General features: G+C 41.6%; 1 protein-coding gene across 9 annotated transcripts in view; it reads right to left on the bottom strand.

Annotated features, from left to right (window-relative positions):
- The window catches only part of Rere (arginine-glutamic acid dipeptide repeats), a 330953-nt gene that overhangs the window by 236992 nt on the left and 75088 nt on the right, over window positions 1–18873 (bottom strand). Inside the window, exon 1 of one of the 9 annotated variants that reach the window (XM_029540315.1) lies at window positions 10643–10800. The exons of the other annotated variants lie outside the window; for them this stretch is intronic. The gene's annotated coding sequence lies outside the window, so the exon portion shown is untranslated. Of the gene's footprint in view, window positions 1–10642; window positions 10801–18873 lie in introns of those variants that run through there. 9 annotated transcript variants of the gene reach the window in all.

The raw sequence follows: 18873 nt of genomic DNA, 5'->3' as shown, positions 1-18873 counted from the left end.
AAGGTCAGAGGACAGCTTGCAGGCTGTTCTTTCCTTTCCACCCTGTGGGGTCTGGAAAAGGAACTCCATCAGCTTGGCTGCAAAAGGCTTTACCTGCAGAGGGATCTCACTGGCCCAGTTTTTAGTTTGAAACCACAGAAAACAACTATACCCTGCTTCCTTCATAAGGCCATCATGAGGCCTGAAACAGCCTTCAGTGAAGGCTGTTCAGTAGATATAACGACTTCTCTCAAAGGAAATACAATGTCCATCTCACTCTCCAAAAGCTCAGTATCCATCATAAGCTACTGAGGGCCTTGTATACTAACTCTATAAGATGTGTTCCACATTCATCAACTCCAGCTGCTACAACAGAATGCTCTAGGCTGGTGGCTTTAAAAACAGAAACTGTGGGAGGCAGAGGCAGGCGGATTTCTTAGTTCGAGGCCAGCCTGGTCTACAAAGTGAGTTCCAAGACAGCCAGGGCTACACAGAGAAACCCTGTCTCGAAAAATCAAAAACAAACAAACAAACAAACAAACAGAAACTCATCTAAATGAGGTCTCCAGTGAGAGCTTGCATATGGACATTCCCTGGCTCTGTCCTCAGGTCACAGAGGTCCCGCTCAGGTCTCTCAGGAGTGGTAGCTGTTCTCCCTGCACCCCTTTTCCCTTCTTGTCTTTACTAATCTCATCACAACATCATTAGGGCTTAGATCTGGACAGCCTGGACTGCAGAACATAGTATCTGCCTGCACAAACTCTTTACTGTCTTTGGCAGAAATGAAATCTTTGTATTTATTTATATCTGCATCTACTGGGAGGCAGGGTGGGTTAAAAGATATGAAAATGATTTGCTTTAAATATGCTTAAATGCTTATTACTGAAGTTCACGAAACAGAAAATAAAATTTCAGATGGATAAAGGCACTGGGCTAACAGCAGTGGCTAAGGGTTACCTAGGGTGCACCTAAACCAGGGACTACTCTACAATGTTCCATTTTGCCTTTGAAAAGTCAGCCTGGTACAAAGATGAGAACCCACCATTGTATCCATCCCCCACTGTATTACAAAGCTTCTCTTTTCCTTGACACAGAAAAACTGCAGGGCAAGAAAGAGAGTAAGATGAAAGCAGGGATGAGGTAGTACATAAACCTACACTGAGGTTCATTCTATACCTCACTTTTAGAAGCAGAGAAGAAAACGGATCAGTTTCAAGGAGGCTAAGCCCTTTAGTTCAGGAGGTGAGATCCTTCTGTACCAAAAGATGCAAAGAACAGAGAGAAGTGTGACACAAGGCACAGTAGCCTATGGGCCACTCCCCACCCCCACCCCCAAACAAATAATCCCACACATAAATTGTTTTACAAGTCTCAACAAGTCAGGGGCTACAGAAGATTCAAGTAAAGCAAATCTGACAGAAATAGGAATTACAACACCAGAGCTGGAGAGATGGCTCAGTGGTTAAGAACACTGGCTGCTCTTCTAGAGGTCCTGAATTCAATTCCCAGCAACCACGTGGTATCTCACAGCCATCTGTACTGGGATCTGATGCCCTCTTCTGTCTGATGCTTTCTTCTGGCATAGAGCCATACATACTAGTAGAGTACTCATTTTTGTAAAATACATACATAAAATAAATAAATCTTAAAAAAACAAAACAAAACAAAACAAAAAAACCAACAACAACAACCAACCTACAAAACCTTCCTAGTAATTCAAGCTCAGATTTAGGGCTCATTAGTGGTTCTGAAAGACAGGTTTAAGGCTGGGCCACCATGGCTCCATAAACCAGCAACTACAAGCAGTGGGTAGGTAACCAAACGGCTATATACTATGTATCAGGACATGAGCCACGCCCTATAGAAATACTCAAAGATGCCACTAAAGAAAAACAAAGAACCTGGACTGAAAAAATAATTCACTCAGTGCTTTACCTGGGAAAAGAGGAGAAAGGAGATGGGGAGGAGTGAGCAAGAGTGCATGCACCAACTGGAGAGATGGCTCAGCAGTCAAGGGCACAGGCTGCTCTTCCAGAGGTCCTCCTCTTCTGGAGTATGTAAAGACAGCAACAGTGTAATCACATATATTAAATAAACAAATCTGGGGGTGGGGTGCATTTTTATACACAAGAGAGGCTGAGCACAACCTACTGTGTGGAAGGCCCACCAGACTGATCACATGTTTAAAGACAACCGACAACGTGGTCTTCATAGGGAGTTCCAGGCCAACCAGGACTCAAAAAAAAAAACAAAAAACAAACAAACAAACAAAAGCAAACAAGGCTCTGGCAACTAACTAAACACAATTAGTGTAATACAAAATTCTGACAATGACAAAAGCTGGATCAATGTAAAGTCAAAATGCTCTAAACAAGCAAAGCCAGACATTTCTCTAACTGTAGATAGATATGGTGCACACAGCAAACAGAAGTGCAAGGGGTTCGAGATCATCCTCTGCACCAGATCCAGTACAATGAGAGCCTATTTCAACAAACAGGTGCATGGGTGAGCTCAATGGCTGGAGGGTGGAGGGAGAAGAGACTGCTGCAGGAGTCTGGTGCCTCCCTGCAAAGTCACATAAAGGCAAAACCCCCTCAAGAGTTGTGATCTGACCTCCTTAGACACTCAGACACCACAGTAGTAATTAAAATGTTACAAAGCAGACAATAAGTATATCATCCCTACCACACAGACTGTTACAGTGGTATTTAAAATCTCAGTCTCTGCTTACTGCTTAGGTTAGAGATGTGAGTTCTTAGGTGTTCCTGCTGCTGTAGTTACCTGCTCCCTTGCTTCCCGGTTGTGTCAACAATGGATTCTTTCTCTCTCTGGAATGATAATCCCAGAATAAACTCTTTCTTTCGGAAAAACTGTTCATTTTATTGTTTTTGTTTGTTTATTCGTTTGTTTTTGAAACTGCATCTTACTAAAAAAAAATACCCCACCCCCCAAATCATAGCCCAAAACAGGCCCAAGGCTTCAAGATTCCTGCCACCCATGGAATTTCAGAAAGCAGCCAGCCCCCACTACACGTCATGGACCTCTGAGATCACAGACACCAGCAGCCTGATTTATCGTCCCCCTACAGTTCAGAAAAGCAATTTCTGGGCCTCTCAAGGCCATGAGCACATGACACATCCCATACCCTCGAACAAGGACTATGGTACAGCCCTCTCAGATGACAAAGCTGCTCTCACCATTCTGAGGTCAAGCTGCGCGCCTGTTCTCTCATGTTCCTCCACTGATTTATTCCTAGTCCTGGCTGGCCTGAAACTTACTATGTGAACTAGGCTGGCTTTAAACCACAGAGACTCACCTGCCTCTGCCTCCACAGTACTAACATAGCATCTAAAGGTGCACACCACTATGCCCGGCCCTAAACTGTTCATTTTTTACTAAGCAAATATTAATAAGATATAATTTAAGAGATTTATTGAGTCCCTTCCAAAAATACCTGTTAAATTTTCATAATAGGGGAAAAAAAGCACTCATTTTGAAGAAGATTCGGACACTGTACTAGTGTTCACTATCAACCAGACAATCAGAATCCCCTGGGAGATAACCCTCTGAGCACACCTGCAGGCGGCACCCTTCCCTGGCTGAGACCCAGTGCTGTGTAAATGGGGAAAGGGAGCTAGCTGAGCAGCTGTTTGCCTTGGTCTTCCCTTCTCTCTGCCTCATGACTGAGGTCACATCACCAGGTCTCTAAGCTTAAGCTTATGCTGCTGTGTCATCTCCACCATGGCAGTCTGCAACCTGGAACTTCGAGCCAAAATAAACCCTCGCTCCCTTAAGTTGTTTTGGCCAAATATTTTTATCACAGCAATATAAAAAGAAACCAAGACAGAAATTAATTTTCTGTCTTTGTAGGCTGGTTGGTGACACCAAAAACTCCAAAAAGTTCACTACACATGCATGACATGCCAACTACATATGATACGTTTCAATGTTTAAAAGCTAAAGACTAATGAGTAAATTGAATGACCCACCTTTCCAGGGCTGCAAAGATAGCTCAGCAGTCAGGTACACTTGCAGAGGACCCAGTTTTGAATCCCAGTACATACATGGCATCAGACAATCAGCTCTAACTTTAGTTCCAAGGGATCTGATGCTCTCTTCTGGCCTCCTCAGGCACAGACACACATGTGATACACAGACATAATGCAGGCAAATCACCCATACACATACAATGAAAATTTCTCCAATCTTGGTCATATAAAAAGAACCTAATCAACTCCTCCTGTTCTTTATACACAGAATAAATTGGTCTGAGAAGTCCTAAGACCGTGTCAGAGGGCATAACTTCAATTGGCATTTTATTCAAAGGCATGCAATTCACTTCTGATGCTGACACTCAAGCCCAGCAGAGACTTGTTTCCACCCATCTATTTTTAAATTATTAGCAGATAATCCGGTGGCTTCGTGGTAAAAGCAGCTGTGAACACAGCAGTACACACCACTGGAGTCTTCTGACTTGACAGTGTGGCAAATGCACAGTGAGTGTGTGCTCTCTTTTACTCTTCTAAAGCTCAGCAGCCACAAAGAAACTACCACCTTGAATACCCAGATCACTAGAAGCTCACTGGCTTTGGAAAAGTGAGTGCAAATGTTAATGGCATCAACACTTGGCTTTCACATCAAGATCTAAACATACCACAAATTCTTTAAAATATCCACAGAGAACTTACAATTATCAAAATTAAAATGTTTCTTTCTAAAGTTACTTATAGTCATTGCCTAACTTTACCCACCAAACCCAAACATGGCTGCCATAAATTTTACAGCCCTTCTAATGTACTAAGCAGGCAGCAGTATTACACTTCAGCTTCTCTTGCTACCATCCTTTTGTTCCAGCTCTGAGGCTGAAACTCTCACTTCTAAGAGTGCTCACTACTCATCCTTTACTTTATTAACTAAAAGCACCCACTTCAAAAAGAATAAGGGTATATAGGCCACCAAGATGGTACAGCAGGTAGAGGTGCCCTGCCACCAAATCTGATGAGCATGTCCTAGGACCATACAGTATATAGAGAGAACAACTCCTGAACATTGTCCTTTGACCTCCACACATGCTCTGGGACATGTGCAACATACACATACACACAATTAAAAACTTTAAAAGAATAAGGATTGGCAAAAAAACTATCCTCCTTCATTCTACCTGATGGAATGTTTTAAATATTTTATACAAATGTTATCTGCTTTTTCTTCAACTTCAGTTATCTTCAAGGAAACTTAATTTGCCTAATTGTCTCATCACAGAACTTTCAATGAAACATTAGGAACCAACAGTTTCGTACCTGCACACAAAGAGAACAAGAAAGGAATGGTTAATGAACTGTATCTACAAGTCCTCTTTGCATTTGTACAACAAAAATACTGCAATCAAAGTTTACATCAATTCAGGACTGGAGAAATAGCTGATCATAAAGTCTTGGGAGGCACAAACTGAGTTGCTTGACTCGAGAAATGACCAAGTTTTGAAGATCAGAGAGACAGCTCAGCAACTAAGAGTACTTGCCAGCAAGTCTGACAAGCTGAATTCAACCTATATGGTGGAATTCAAGAACTAACTTCCATAAGTTATCCCCTGACTTCCATGTATTGCTGCATATACACAAACATTCATTAAATAAAACTAATTGATAATACACTCAATGTAACTTCTAAAAAATCAGAGGATGAGGAATCTGGAATCCTACCCAAACTGTTCAAACTCTTGATGCCACAGTTTCCTGGCTTTGACATGGATCTCTCTTATACCTACAAGGACTAAATATAAATAACTCATGGCAAAAAAGAAAACCACAAAGGAAATGGAATTATTTACACTCCTATTGTCCAGAGAAAGGTAAAAACCACTTCTTCTTACCATGCTGAGTAAGCACTGGTATGTGGCTAGGATCACACTGTGTATGTAGTTAAACAGCTACTGTTCAACATAAGGGGGAAAGCTACCTTTATTTTCTCTCCTTTCTTCTTTCCTTCCTTCCCTCAGTGTATGTATGTACTCAATGGAACTTGGAGTATTTTTCTCTATCACTCTCCACCTTACTTTTTAAAGTCTGGATCTCCATCAATGAATCTGTAATTCAGTGATTTAGCTAGAGAGGAAATTGGGCAAGATCCTACCTAGGTTCTTCCTGACTGTGGCTTCCCAGTACAACAGTTATAGAGTTACACTCAGTTTTTATGTGGGTGCTGGGGCTTGAACTCAGGTCTTCATGCTTGTGCAACAAGCACTTTTCCCAATGAGCCATCTCACCTGCCCCAGTTATAATGACTTTTAAATGCCTGCATACTCTTTGCATAGACAGATTATGATTCAAACATTTCATGTCCAATACTAGAAGCTTAACACTGGCAAATCACTATATTTATTTAATGTCTGTATTGATGGTTGTTTTTATTCTTTTCTTCTCAAATCCTCTTCCTCTTTCTATATTTGAGAGATGAGTCAAAATGTATAAATGGTGGCTAAGAAATCCTTCCATTGACATGAAAAATGCATTTTTATCACACAAGGAAAAGCAAATCACTTAAGAAGTAATGCTTAATTGTGCTGTTTCAAAAACAAAACACTGCCATGTTCATGGATTAACTTTGTTTTTTATTGTTTGATGATTGGTTTTTTTTTTTGTTGTTTTGTTTTGTTTTTTTTCATTTTGTTGTCATTGAAACAGTGTCTCAGCTCTCTAACTCAGGCTAGCCTGGATCTCACTCACTATGAAGCACAGACTAGCCTCAAACTTCAGAATCCTCCTTCCTCCACCTCCCAAATACTGACATTACAAGTGTAAGCCACCATCATCAGTCATGTTATCTCTGATTTCATCAATTACTATGTTCTCTTTTCTTCTCCTCCTCCTTCCACTGCACTGCATGGTGAAGACAGGGATTCTGCACGGCAGCACTTGCTGCACTCTGCACGCAGTAAGCCAGGTCTATCCTCGGCACGTCTGTGGAGTACTAAGCTTTGACTATAGTTGGTCTATTAGAACCTTACTCCCCAGTGCTGTTATGCTGGAAGGGCCTAGAAGAAATTAACTGAGTTATGTATGAATGGATTGATGAGAAACGGGCTAATTTTCTGAAAGTTGCCCCACTCCTTCCCTCCCCATGCCTTCCCCTGCCCTGCCCTGCCCACTCCTACCCACACCTGCTCAATCCTGCATACTCCCATTTCCTTTCTAACCTTTTGGCCTTCAGCTTCTGAACAAGGCTGTTACTAGGACATGGGCCAAATAAACTTCTAATTGTTCTGAATTATCCATTCTAAGCAAGGCATCGTGCCACACACCTCTAATGCCAACCCTCAGAGGTGGAGGCAAGAAGATCAAGAATTCTAAGCCAGCCTGCACTTCATGAGACTCTGTCCCCAAACCAGTAATAACTAATTAAAAAGTTAATTGGAGCTCGAGTGATTAAGAGCACTCACTGGCTCCTCTTCCAGAGGACCTGGGTTCATTTCCCAACACCCGCACAGTAGCCCCCATCTGTAAATCTAGTACCAGCAGATCCAATGCCATCTTCTGGCCTCTGTAGGCAGCAGGCATGCATATAGCATACAGACAGACAGATGCAGGCAAAACATCTACACACATTAAATCTTTAAAAAAAAAAAAAAAAGACAAAAGTAAGTTATTCAGCAGACCACATTACACACACCCTTTAGACAGACTCACCGTTTTCCTATTGAACTAATAAGAGTCTGTTGGTTTTTTTCCGATAATTAAATGTCAGCATTACTGTTTTAATGTTTTTCATTACAAATGTTATCTGTCACAGATACACTGGCCTTTAAAGGGCAAGCCTAAGGCTTCACTCACTATTAATGTTCATATCCACAGACCTGGGTCAGTAATAACAAACACCTAGCAGAAGGACTTGTGAAATACTCTGTTCAGCTTGGGCCTAGGACACACCTCTTCTACTATTCCCATTTTAACTCAGCAGTCTCTAGCTGTCAACACCGAACTTTCCTCAATCAGATACATACCCTTGTTCCCTCATCCCAAGTCACTTCAAGAATCCACTGCTCTGATCATTTAAAAAGAATGTCTATCCAACCTAACCTTTTCCACCACTCACAGCAGTACAGTAAGAAAATCCCACACCGTCTTCATTTATAAGCACACTGGCCATCAAGTCTGCTGCTGTGGCTATGTTCCCGACAGTCTTAGAAGCCCATGATATGAGTGCTGCACAGACTATCTTTTCACCAAGATGACAACGGTAAAAAGACCCAGGCAGAGAAAGGGGCCAGTCTAATTACAATCTGTCCCTCAGCCTTCAGAGCCTGACTTCATCACAGGCCTATAAGACAAAGATTTATGTCTATTCAATCTTAAATCTTGAGAAAATACTTTTTAATAACTTGGTGCCAGTGACACATTTTAAAATTTACATTAGTAAACACCTGCCCCTCAACAGAAACATTTCTAAACTCTTCTATGAATGGCACAGGCAGAGGTCATCATCTCTTCTCAGGGTCTTTGGTGCAGTGAGAAGAGATAAAAGACAAAGAGGAAACAGTCTAGTTAATGCCATTGATGCTAACATTTGTTTGAGTTTCACAAAGTAACACTAGAGAACAAAGACTCCCTTCCTCCCTATTTTTTTAAACAATATAGTGACTTCCTGTTATAAAATCTTGTTTTCCACTGGCTTCTTGGACTATACAATACCAGGCAAAAACCTTTTGACCTTGGGAAATAATGGTAAATATAAAACCTATTAACATTATATGTTCCTCAAAACCAAAAATAAATTTCTCACAAGTATAAACTGTTACAGGAACAAACAAAACGTTGTTTTGTTTCTATCATTTGCTGAAAATCAATCATGGTGGCAATGGGTGAGGGATTAAGAAACAACCAGGCAAATTCACAAAAGCTCTAAAAAAGAGAAAACTACCCTGCAGGAACGGCCAGTGCCGCCTGACCTAACAGCTGTACACAGTCGCACTAATTAAAATGAAAGGCTGGTCTGCATAACACACAGGCAATTCACTGAACCCTCCTGCCAAGTTGCCACAGTTCACCACCACACTACTCTTCCCTGCTCTGGCTTATAATACAGAAAGTAAATCAGATGCAGCTGAAGGTATCTAAATGCTCTCTCCCCCACCCCCTTACAGAAATTATCACAACGATACAGACCAGAGCATGGTCCTGTGGACTATTAAAAACACTACACAAAGGAAGTAGAGCCACATTACATCAGCTCTTGCCTCAATTCATAAAGGCAAAACCACAGAACAAGGCAAAAATCTAAAAAGCCTTTTTCTGGAAATCTCAGGATGAATTAACGTGGGTTAGGTCTTTAAATATATTACTGAATGGGTCTCATTGATGCATCCCGTTCAGAAGCCAAGGGGAGGGGAACATGTAATCTTAGTCAATTTTATCATGCAAGGAGATCAAATAACACTTCAGGAGCAGCCTGCCAAAGGCAGTGCCTGCCAGAGCACAATGAGCACTCAAGGGCTCTGGAGTGAGAAGCATCATCCAAGGGCCCCAGAGAGCCTTACAGAACAGTTTCAACACTACTAAATTACAGCTGGCAAAAAAACGCTGGCTCCCAAGACCCCACACACCACTGTGTAGTCGCTGTCAGGCATCTTTCTGCACACCTGCCTCCTGTTATTTTCCTAGGCAATGTAAATACTCCAAAAGGCAACGGTCTTTTCCTGCCTGAGTCTACATATGCTTAAAAATGAAGAGCTAGCTGTGCTTCTGGAAATAATTGCCCACAGAATGGATAGGATATTGTTCCCATGTGTAAGGAAGGTCTTAAATCATGTCTACTTTAAATTTGGAATTCCCTGGGAAAAAGGAACAAGAACTCAATACCACACTTTGGCAGAGTTTAAGGTCTTTGTCAACTCTGTTCACAGCTTTTCCTTAAATGTCTCAATCCTGAAAGCATCCAGGAACACATTTCAAAGGGAAAAATGTAATCTCATTGACCCCCATGTTTATTCACATACCATTTCTGAGATTGGCCATATGGCTGAGGGGCCTCCAGCCAAACAATGCCCCTACAGAGTCAGTGCCACATGTGTGCCAGGAACTCTTAAAGACTGGGAGTAAGACAATGTTACAGGCGGTTTTCTCAGCAAAAATTAAGTGGTTAAGCAGATCTCATAGCAGCAGAGGAATTCTGAACAAGCAAGGTGGTGGGAGACGAACGAGAACACACACACACACACAGGGGTGGATGGAGAGGGAGCGCAAGCAATTGAAACTCAATGTAATCGTTATCAAGAGCCCTGTACTGCTGTTATTTTGGTCAAAAAGCAAATCACAGGTGATCAGCATTTCGTTATTACCAAATCCATTAAATTCATTTTATTTTTGAACTTATATTCACTCCCAGCAGGCAGTGAAGTTTCAGCTAAAACAGCTTCTTGTACATTACAGACTGCTCATCTACAAACAGGCTTTACTTTCAGAAGGAAAAAAAAAAAACCATACTCAAGAAACATTTTCAAACTGTCTTTTCCCTGCCCCGAAGACGTTTACTGTTCGGTTTACTTTAGTTGAAATTTCCAGTGCTGTGAACTATCATAAAGAAACAAATTCCAACTGGAATGTAATGGAACACTTCAAAAACCAACTCCCCACTCCTAACACTCACCAGTTCACCTCTCAACACCCACCTCCGGGAGCCCACACGACACTTGTCTGTCCAACTTCCAGCCCGAGACCTGCGTCCCCTTGCCACACAAGGCCGCCGGCCACTTGCCTGTGCGGCTGGGCCAGTCCTCCTCCTCCTCCTCCTGGGGCGCGGGATCCCGCAAACCCCAGGGCGAGAGCCAGGCGGGCGGAGCCGAGGAGGCGGGCAGGCTGGGCGGTGATTGCACCTCCAAACAAAAGGAGGCCGGGCGCCGGCCGCGCGGGTGGGTCCGGGCTGCTACAAGCGCCGGCCCTCGGCTGGGGATGCGCTGGGCCCACGGCCACAGCGCTCACTCGAACTCCTTCAGCCCCGGCGGCCTGGCCAGCACCGCCACGTGCCTGTGACCTAGACTAGAGAGAAAGAGCCGCCTGAGCGCGTTGGCGGCCAGCAAAACCTGGGCTGGAACAAGGCCGGCTCCGCACGCGCCCAGTCCGCCACCATGGGGCTAACACACACAATGCCCGCCGCAATTGTAGCTCCTTCCCTGCCTCGCCACCCTCAAGTTCCCCCAGTCCTCCCAGTGTTCCCAACAGCCGGAACTGCAAGGCTGCGTGATTGATGGCAGCTCTTAATAGCGTGGTCAGCTAGAAAATGCATCTGCAAGCAAGACATTAAAGAGGCAGCGCATTCCCGATTGTGATCAGCAGTTCACACATCCTAGAGCAGCCTCAGTTTCAACAAGGAATACTAACGCTAAACCGCCTTGATGCCTAACAAATGCAGATGACACAACCAAGGTCCACACACAACCAAACACTTGCTTTCAAAGACCACAGGAGAGCAGCACTGTTTGGTGGCAAACATTTCTGACCCCCATTTTTCTTATAATTTAAGAATTTCTCTAAGTGACTTAATTAAATCTCTCCCGACCGACTGTTTCCAAGAGGAATTAAAGATCCATCTGCTACACAAAATGTAGGTTAAGCTGGGCATGATCGAAACTCACCTAGTAAAGCCAATAAAATGCACATTCTTTGTCATGTGGCTTTAAATAAACAACTCATCAGCTAGATTCAAGGTTTCATCATTAACTCAACTTGTAAATTCATCTGAAGAGAATTATCAACTGATAATTTCAAACTACTTCCTTCCCCAACTCCCAATGAAGTCTGCTCAAAACATTATCAACTTGATAAATTTTATTAAAATTAAATCTAACTTTACTTATACCATGTACACTATTGCTTAGTAGTAATAGCAAAGATTATTTGGTCCTTATAAATAAAACATTCCAGGAATTTTTAAGAACTCCTAAAAGAATATGGATTTAAAGTACAAACATAGCTACTGACCCAAATTAAAAAGTAGCATGCTCCACATTTAAATGGTCACTTGCTGTCTTCACCTGTGTACCTTTCACCTTCAAGCAAATTTGCTCAAATGGTTTTATGCACGTTAATTCAACTTCTAAAGGCAGAATAAATTTTCTAATTTACTGGGTATCTCTTTAGGCAGAGAACTTCAGACAAGATTAATGTTTTTTTCAAACTGCTTAAACAAAAGGAAGGTAAGGGGAGAATTCAGGGCTCTCCCTTGTTGGCACCAATCATGAAGCTGACATGAGAGGCAGAACCTACTCCATCTTGGAACAAGCTTCCATCTTAAAGAAAAGAAAAATAGCCTGAAAACTTGACCAGCAGCAGAACCCAAGCTACACCAAAGTACCAGGAAGGGCCCCCTTAGCTTGACCTTGGCCAGAGTTACTCCCTAGCTACTTCCTAGCAACAGTTAATCAAAGATCAGTCTGATTGTTTCAGATGTACTTTCAGAGCATCTGTGATTGTATATAGCCACTTCAGAGTACTCACCTGTCAGCTTACAGGCATTCTATTTAGATGCTTGCCAGACTGGACACTCCTTCCCTCACCCTCTCATTTGCTCCTATTTTCCTAAAAAACTTGTCCTGCAGAGGGAAAGAGGCAGCTCCACCTTCCCATCCTGTCCTGCTGTGTCAGGATTTGGTTGGAGGAGAGCCCAAGCCTGAGCTTGTAATAAAGAGACCCTAATGCTTTTACATCAGAGACAGTTCCTTGGTGGTCTTTTGGGGTTCACAAACGCTTCCTAGCACAACAACATGTATACTGAAAGACCGTCTTTGGGAATGGAGAGATGCCGCAGAGGTTAAGATGACTGTCTTGCAGAGGACCCAGGTTTGATTCCCAGCACCCAGAAAGCAGCTGATAACTGTAAGTAACTCCAGTTCCAAGTGATCTGACACCTTCTCTAGTCTGCACAGACATGCACACGTGTAATAAACCCATACACATAAAATAAAAATAAAGTTAAAAACTTTTGGGCAGGGGGAGAAAAACCATCTAAGTTTAAAAGGGTAATCTTGCTCCAAGTAACTGAAATGTCTGAGAACTGATGAAGCGCAATCCCTGTTACCCTGCAAGGTGGCCATGGGCAGTACAGACTTGGAGGGGCTCTGCAGTGTGAGTCTACATCTGCCACAAGCTCCACTAAACACCACTCTTCAATGAAACCATCCTGAGGCCCGAAAATCTGCTTCATAACTAAGTGGCTCTGAGTTCATCTCCATATGTGTCAGAGATCAATCAATCCCAAAGCCTACCTACAAAAGCTACCCCTGTACTTAGACACACTTCCAGGTAAATCCAAACACATAGCAAAGCCTATAGAGGATTTGTTCCCCATAACTCACAAACAAGAGACTATGCCAAGAAACTTATAGAGAATATACAAAATGAGAAAATAGAGTCACTGCCCACATAAATCAACTATTCACAACAGACGTCTATGTGCATAGCACCAAGTATCTGATGAGGCCCAAACAAAGCTTTTCTGACAGACCCGTTGTCTAGAAGGGCTGGTTAACAGTGAGTCTGAAAACAATAAGAATAACTGAGCTTCTACATTCCAAGCTCCTACTACACCAGCCTCTGGGAGTTCTGTGAGCCTTGATAGCACACTAATTTAAATTTTTATTATATATATTACATGCATACATATAAAGGTCAAAGGACAACTTGGTAGAAGTTGGCTTTCTTCTTCCACCATGTGGGTCTCGGAGATGGAACTTAGGTCATTAGGCTTGGCAGCATGGACTTTAAATCACTGAGCCACCTCAGAAGTGGCTTTTACAGAATTTGATGACACAAATCTTTAGCTCTTCTTTTGTAGACTCTACCCATCCACCCACATCATGAGTACCCAGTTACACCAGTCTTTCCATTTCCCTAGCATCAGATTTCTACAATAAGCCTACATTGCTTCTTTCACTGTAATAGAAATAATCTCCCAGATGCCCCTTTCACATGTAGATCAGCATCTCAAATAACTAGCTTCCAGCAAATACATCTTCTCTCAGCCTGTAAAAGTCTAATAAAGGTGCTGGTGAGATAGCTCAATGATTAAGAGCACTTGCACCAAATCTGACAACCTGAGTTCAATACTTGGGACTAACACAATAGAAAAGAACTGACTGACAAGAAATAAATAAATAAATAAATAAATAACAAAAAAAGAAAAGAAAAGAAAAGAAAAGAAAGAAAGAAAAAGAAAAAAAAGAAAAGAACTGACTTGCCAGGATGTCTTTTGACCATCCCAAGTGTACACACGGCACAAATGTGTTCCATCACAGAGTAAAATGTTAGAAGAGAAGGGGGGAAAGCCCAATAAGCAGCAAGATTTTCTACCCATGTTATAATGATGCAAACATTGGTCCTAAAGTGATTTACATAGACTCTGAGACCCAACTTGTAGCCTATTTGCAAGTACAGGTTTTTTAAGAGTTAATGAGGAGGTAGGAGTGATAGCATATGATTTTAACTCCAGTACCAGAAAAACAGAGGCAGGCAGGAAACCTGATCTACATAGTGAATCCTAAGTCAGTTAGAGCTACACAGTGAGACTCTCTCCCAAAAATATTAAACCAAAAGCAAAGAGTTAATGAGATCCAGAAGCCACTATTAATTCAAAATCAGCTCTTGCTACTTCTGACAATTAGGCAATAGGTATTCATATTGAGCAGTGTAAACAGAATACAAAATTTTGAAAGTACTTTGTGCACATATTCAGTCTTCCAAATTTCTTTGAATATGACTGCGTTGCAAATTCTACTCAAAGAAAGAGTAGTGCAATCAATTTTGTGTTCACTTTTTCCTCTATTTTCCCTGTCATGGAAGTCTATTCAAAGGCTCTTTTGACTAAAAGCTCCCAGTAGTCATCACAGACCATTCCAAACCTACCTCCACACCACTCAAAGCAAAGATTTTGCCTTACACCTAATTGATAGGCGTTCACAATTAAGGCATCTGCAGAAGAAAATAAGAGTTAATATAGGGGGCTGGAGAGATGGCTCAGCGGTTAAGGGCACTGACTATTCTTCCAAAGGTCCTGAGTTCAATTCCCAGCAACCACATGGTGGCTCACAACCATCTGTAATGGGATCTAACGCCCTCTTCTATTGTATCTGAAGACAACTACAGTGTGCTCAAATACATAAAATAAATAAACAAATCTTAAAAAAAAAAAGTTAATATAACAAAGCTACACATTTTTCAGGTGCTTTAGCACACGACAGAGACTGTTGCATGGTATGAATGAAACACTGCTAGGTATGCCCAGCCTCACTGAGACTTGTTATCCATGACTGTTCTCAGTACTGCACAGGGCAGCACTTGGTGCCTACAGTATCTCCTCTGGTCACATCAGGTATCACTTCCTTTTGCACTAAGCTCCATTCCACACCATATCCATTTCCTGGTTTCCTAACAACCTTCACCTATCAAAACAACCCTGTCAAGTTGAATACCATTAAAAGATAATGAGAGGAGACTACAGATGCAGCTTGGAGCAAAACATTCCATACTCTACAGGCCTCAGCATGCACCCAAGTGAGCTGGCATCTGACTTTATCCTAGCAGTTATAATTAAATCCAAAGTCTACTAAACTAACACTTAAGCTATGACCAGGAACAGCCCACAGGGAAAATATGACGCACACTCCGTCAACAGCTAAACAGGGCCCATGTTATTAAAGACTCTCAACTTTCTACTACTGCTCCATGTCTATCCTCTCCACACACTGCCTCTGCCATAGCAAAGAAGAATCTTAACTGCATCCTAGAAAGATGGGAGGTTTGGCTACTCCTCAATACCACTGAAAGAGGAAGGAAGATTATATTATTTAATGTAACATTTTAAACAATGGCCAACTACAACATCAACAACCCCTAACTAGGCAAGACAGTGAAAATTTGTAATCCCAGTATTTGGAAGAGGAGAGAAAGAGAACCACAAGTTTAAGGTTAACCTGGACTTCATGAACTCCTGGGGGGGTGGGGGGGGGAGAGGCGCGCCTAGAAAAACAAAATACCCAAGTCAAGCATACATTAATTGAATCAGTTCTGTAGTACCAGTCAAAAAGGCATTTAAAAAAAAAAATTACTATGTAGAATATGGACTTATTCCCAAGTACGGTAGCATAGGCCTTTAATTTTAGCACTAAGCAGGCAGAAGCAGTCATGTCTCTCTGAATTTCAGGCCAGCCTGGTATCATAGCAAATTCCAGGACAGCCAGGGCTAAAGATACCTTGTTTCAAAAAATATAAACAAATGAACAAACAAACTCAGCAGTGCTAACTTTAAAAATGAATAAAAGGGAAAAAAATAAAAAAGCCAGGAATGGTGGCACATATCTGTAGTTCCAACTCTTTGAAGGAAGAGGCAAGAAGAACTCTGCAAGATCAAGACCAGCCTGTGCTATAAGGTGAGACTTGTTTCTCGTTTAATTAATTAGTTAATTAACTAATTTTAAGGGGAAAGATTATTGTTTCCTGTAAGTATTTTCCCCAGATTAAGAGATCATGTCTTCAATTTTAACGCTGAATTGCTTGTATGTGCATAAATCTGCCAGGCACCCACAGAAACCAGAAGTCAGGGGCTCTGAAGGTAGAGGCCCAGCAGTTATGGGCTATCCAATGTAAGTACTAGGAATTAACCCAGGTCCTCTGCAAAAGCAACCAGTGTTCTCAATCACTGAGCCATCTCTCCAGCCTCGTAACGTCTTTTTTTTTTTTTTTTTTTTTAAAAAAAACCTAGAAAAGTTGTATATACTTTATGAAATAAAATGTATTAAGTTGCTAGACAGGAGTGGTGCAGGCCTTTAATCCCAGCTCTAAGGAGGCAGAGGCAGGCAGATTTTTGAGTCTGAGGTCAGCCTGGTCTACAGTGCAAGTTCAAGGACAACCAGGGATGCATAAAGAAGCCCTATCTCAAAACAAAATAAAACAAAACAAGAAATTTTAAGTTTTTCTAATATATGGTCTTATGGCTACACATTAGTTAAGTTTATATAAAATAGCTTTCTTCTTTCCATCCTACCAAAATACCACCAGCTTGGAAAATCTTAACAATTTTCAAAAAAACAAAAACAAAACCCAAAACTGTATTTCTTTTTGAAGTTCTTTTTGAACTTTTTTTTTTTTTAAATTAAAATGTTCTATCTTCCTATAAACAGCTCTACTCAATGGCTTAAAGTCTCTCCAGGTTCTCTTCTCCATGTGAATTTGCATACATCTCTAAGACCGTGCATGCTCATTTGTCCAATGGTTCATTCTGTTGATTTTTATTTCACAGAAATTAAATCCTACTGTTTATAGCAACTTGTTCATCTCGCTTTACACCTGGCCATCAACACCCCCATTCCTGATCACAACTGCACAGAATTTTACAGTGTGGGAGTACAGTAATTAGGAAATTCCTTCCTGAGGCTGTTAACACAGAGTTTCTGGGTTTGTTTTTCCTATTATAAATGCTCTACAAGCCGGGCCTGGTGGCGCAGGCCTTTAATCCCAGCACTCGGGAGGCAGAGGCAGGCGGATTTCTGAGTTCGAGGCCAGCCTGGTCTACCAAGTGAGTTCCAGGACAGCCAGAGCTATACAGAGAAACCCTGTCTCGAAAAACCAAAAAAAAAAAAAAAAAAAAAAAGCTCTACAACAAACTTCCATGAGAAGTCTTGTTTTGGTGAACAAATGTATTCTACAGAGGGGAACGAGGAACTCTTAGTTCACCTTGCTAGTAAGAACTTAAAGGCTGGGCCAGCCACAGTACGTGCTGTTGGCACATGCCTACTGGCTGTGGGAGCTCTCCTCAGTCTCTTGGCTTTCTAAAGGAATCTTCTGGTTATTCCTCCTAATGTACCTAGTCCTAGGCGTAACTAGCCTCGCCTCAACACATTCTGCTATCTCTAATGAGTGGAAAAAATTCACTATAAGCTGCTTTGGTGTCAAATTCCAAAATTTTATTTTTCCATTTAACTCCCACGTATAAAAGCTAAGATTGCTATGGAATTTCACAACCCATCCCAAACCAAATCAAAATGGTCTCTAAGTTCCAGACTCTCCCAAAAGATTCCAGAGTTCCTGTTGTTCTAGCACTAAATGGTAACAACACATTCTACCTTTTAAAAAGAAAATCCTTAGTCAGACATAATAGCACATACCTTTATTCCCAGTATTTGTGAGTCAGAGGCAGGTGGATTTTCAAGACAGGGTTTTTCTGAGTAGCCTTGGCTGTCCTGGAACATGCTCTGTAGACCAGACTGGCCTTGAACTCAGAGATCTGTCTGCCTCTGCCTCTCTCACCTCCTGGCCATAAATATAATTTTTAAATTACCATACAAAAAATGAAATATTTAGGATCTGAGATGTGGCTCGGTGGTTAAGAGCACTGACTGCTCTTCCACAGGTCTTGAGTTTGATTCCCAGCACCTACACAGGCGCTCACAACCATCTATAATGGGATATGATGCCCTCTTCTGGTATATCTGAAGAGAGCAACAGTGTACTCACATATATTATTTATATTTATTTATTATATGTAAAAACACTGTAGCTGTTTTCAGACACCCCAGAAGAGGGCAGCAGATATCATTACAGATGGTTGTGAGCCACCATGTAACCACGCTGGAATTTGAACTCAGGACCTTCAGAAGAACAGTCAGTGCTCTCAACTACTGAGCCATCTCTCCAGCCCCCAAATAAATACATTTTTAACAAATAAAAAATTTAGAACTTGAAAATGAAAATAAAGACATCTCAGTCATATTTGGCCTGAAAATTTTACATCTAATGTTCACAGTTGAGGAGATATTTCACAAACAAATAAAAATTCAAACAAAAAAATTATTCCTACAGGGATGTGCAAAATGACACCAAAATAAGAGCTCTCTTAACAGTGAGGTGTGCC

Source organism: Mus pahari, chromosome 6, assembly GCF_900095145.1.
Source record: "Mus pahari chromosome 6, PAHARI_EIJ_v1.1, whole genome shotgun sequence".
NCBI lineage: Eukaryota > Metazoa > Chordata > Mammalia > Rodentia > Muridae > Mus > Mus pahari.
The sequence above is the reverse complement of the archived record's forward strand: the minus strand, read 5'-3'. Positions and strand labels throughout refer to the sequence as shown.